We start from the raw sequence: 3889 nt of genomic DNA, 5'->3' as shown, positions 1-3889 counted from the left end.
GGACTGCAGATCAAGGCAGCGTCCCTTCGGTTCAAGAAACTGCTACAGAGCCTTTAGCTAAGGACGTGAACCCTGAGGATCACGACGATGTTCCTGTCTCTCCTGACGCGCCTTCGCCCCCGCCTCAGGGTCCACACGATGTGGCCAAGTCACCAGCTTCAACGATTTTACCTTCTCCAGCCGACATACGTGCTGCTGAAGAGGCTATGCGTGAGGCCGAGGAAATGCGGCTCATGTTTGGCTCGAGTGACGAAGGTGAAGAGTCAGACCAGACTGTCCCACAAGGCAAGTCTGCTTCGGCGTCTGCCGCGACATCCAAGGCAGTTGAAGTCTCGGGAGTGGTTTTTACAGCAGGGTCTGCCCCTGTTGAGGCTGCTCCACTAGCTTCCGTGTCTTCAAAGCCGGCTCCGATTGTTCCGACAGCTGTCGTACCAAGCGTGTCTTCGCCCGACTTTTCGATGGAGATGTTGATGATGATCGTGAAGGTGACGTGGATGACAATGAGCTTTCGGTGGATGATTCCCCTGATGGTCCAAGCGGTGGCGGTGATGTTCCGCCACCTACCGAGTATTCAAGCGCAGTCGATGACGAAGATGTCGAAGATTCCGACGGCAACTGGAGCGGTCTTGGCCCAGCTCGTCCTCCGACTCCACCTCGGCCAAATCCTTCGCCGATGATTACTTCTCCAATCATAGTCGGCGGTCCGCCTCCTTCGTCACCGGCAAGTCACCAAGCACCACCATCTTCACCTCCTGTTCCGGTGTCTCCTCGTTCGTTTTCTTGGACCCTCGACGCTGGACCTGGGCGCATGATCACGGCAACCTATACTTCGGTGCCGCGTCGTGGTGGTGCACCGTCGGTTGAGCCGTTGCCTCACCGAGTGTTATCTGGTATTCGCCCTACGGTGCCGGCTTCGTCCACCCTGCCACCGTGGGTTCTTCCGTATGTGGACATGGAGTTTACCGATGCAGGCGCCAAGAAGTGTTTCGAGCGACTCTTGAGCTTAACGCTTCCTGAACCAGCTGGTGAGGTGACCGTGCGTACAACGTTGGAGGGTCTCCAAGCGTTCTTTGAATACTCGCATCCTGATCACCCGTACCAGCAACTTCGGCAGCTTTATCCTCTTCAAGCTTGTCTCTTCGACACTGTCGACTTCAAACCAAGCGTCCCCATCTCCAAGCGTGCTCCGATTGAGACCCGTCTCAAGATGATCTGGGCGAACCTTCGGGGTGACGGCGGTAAGCAAGGTGACCTCGGGTTCGCGTTGTGGGAGCGTCTCCACTGGCTTCCGTTAGCTGGTATTGAACGAGGTCTCGCTGAAGAAGCTACTAAGGTTGGCCACGACAAGGAACGCTTGAAGGAACTGAGAGCTATGTTAAAGAAGCTCTTCAGTGAGCGCGACCGTCGTGCCGATCGTCTTCGTAACAAGTACCGTGAGCAGTACATGGCGTGGAGTCGTGACTCGGTTTCCTCTGGTACTTCCGGCGTGTCATTCATTCGTCCCGAGTTGCTTTTGGAGCCGTCTAAGCCGTGGTACTCCATTGAAAACTTGTCATTCGCACCTCTAACACCTGACTGGCTTTCTGAAGTTCCGGCTCTCGACGCTCGTCAGCCATGGCGTACTGGATGGATGAATGCGCCGCATCAGCACCCGTACAACACCACGTACTTCCCGTGCCAGCGTAATCCGGAGTTCTTCAATCCTCGTGGTACGCGTTTCGTGGATGTGTACCGAAGCGTGATCGTTGACCCGTCTCTCGATTCAACCGAGCTTATTTCGACCTGGCGTTCGTTGTTTGACTCGCCACCGGGTACTCCACGTCCTGCTCTGGCTGCTGCTTCTGTTGAAGCTGGTACCGAGGATTCGCAGGGTCCGGCTGCAGCTCCAGCTGCCGACGCTCAGGCTCCTGATGAAGAGGAGAAAGGAGAGTGGGTGACTCGACTTCGTTGGCACTCTTGACCACCGCTGGCAGGGAATTGGGAGTCACTTTGAATCCTCGCTGCATGCTCCACGACGGTTCTGCGAGATCCCTGTTAACTGTTAAGGGGTCCAGCGAGGTTTCGTTTTTAGTGGTCGCACTTCGGTCGGCATTCATGTTTTCTTATTCTATATCCACTTCCACAGCGTAAACATGTTCATGTTGTTCTTCAAATGCATATACAATTTGTTGTTGCAGTAGCTTGTTTCGTCTGTTACCACAGGCTGCATTGCCCTGTGGACACGTGATCTAGCCACACTAGTCTTCGTCCGCCACTTGCGCCATCTGCAGCCGATTTTCGCTCTTCTTGGCTCGCAAGTAGTCGTACAGCAGACCTCCACATGACAAGTTGGATGCTGTTTTCCCAAGTTGGATCTACATCGCCAACCCACTTGACTTTGAACTCGCGTACAGCACGCTCCGTGCTCGTCGACAGTGGTGTTCTGTCGTCGAGGATGGTTTCGACTTCATATTCACCGGCAACTTGATCTGGTTCCCAGCTATCTTCAGGCAACAGTTCCTCATCGAAATCGAGTCATGTTTCATTAGTCGCGTCTAGTACCAACCGAGTGTTAGGTCGACTGTTGAATTCGTTGACAGCCTTGAGTCTCGACACACGCACCACTGGGTAGAAGCGATACCCACTTCGGTCTGGCAGTTCCAGCTCGTACGCAAACTCTGCCACCTTGCGCTTGATCCGAAAAGGCCCATGCCACCGGTGAGCTAATTTCTTCGTCTAGCTCGGTTTGACGCGTTCCATGTACAACCACGCCCGGCTCCCAATCTCAAAAAGAGATCTCGGTGGGGCTCTTGCAGGATCTTCCATCTCTTCTGAAGCTTCTGGAGGGTCCGTCGAGTGTTCGTTTCCACTTGGTTGAGGTACAGCAGCTTTTTTCCAGTCGACTCAGGGCATCATTATGCTTTTTAGCCCTTCGCTCCTTTTCTACAGCCTGGTAATTTTTGGCCATAGTGAGGTCGACCTCATGCTGTCGATTGATCTCACGCCGCCACGCCAGTGCGTCAGACTGCTTGCCGAGTCCTCGTTTGAGTGATGACGACATTGCCCGCAACGTCGACTGCGCATCCCAACCATGAACGAGGTAGAACGGTGTTTCCTTCCTTGTAGTATCCTGAGAAGTATTAATAGCAAACGCCAGCTTCTCCGCGACTTCGTCCCAATCTTGCTGTAGAGGGTCTTCTGCGTACACCCGTACGGAACCCATCACCGACTTCACCGAGCGTTCCTGCTGTCTATTAGCCTGTGGCCGATAGCTCAAAGTCGCTCGTGATCTTGACCGCATCATTTCTGCGAACGCTTGGAAAACCTCGCTCATGAAGCGTGGGTCGCGGTCGTGCCTTATTAATGATGGGCTCCGAATCGTCGGTACACACATTCTTCGAACACTTGGGCAACACTCAGTGCAGTCGTATCTGACATAGCCTTAGCAATAACGAATCCCGTAAACGAGCACTGAAATAGGAGCAACGCCGTGTTGCCCCTGCGAGATTTCGGTAGTGGGATCACAAAATCCATCGAGACGATCTGGAAAGGTCGTTCGGCTAGTACGTTGCCAGGTGAGTATTCAAGAAGCTGCGGACGGCTTTTACTCGAGCTGCAATCTGGACACGACTTCACATGCTTCTCCACGTCAGCGTACAAGCCATAATCGGACTTAACGCGATGGAACGTTCTCACCACACCTTGATGTCCTCCTTCCAGCGAGTCGTGACAGTTCTGCAAGACCTCTTGAATCATCGTTGTCGGTACCTCAAGCCGCAGCTTGGTCTCCTCTTGCCAACCGTGGTCGTACCGACGACTCAATCCAAGATAGTGAAGCACGCCGTCTTCAGACAATACGAACCGGACAGCATACTTCCAGGCATCTCGAGCTTCTTTGTAACTCAGCTCT

Source organism: Phytophthora infestans, genomic scaffold, assembly GCF_000142945.1.
Source record: "Phytophthora infestans T30-4 supercont1.89 genomic scaffold, whole genome shotgun sequence".
Lineage (NCBI taxonomy): Eukaryota > Oomycota > Peronosporomycetes > Peronosporales > Peronosporaceae > Phytophthora > Phytophthora infestans.
Note: the sequence above shows the minus strand (reverse complement) of the source record.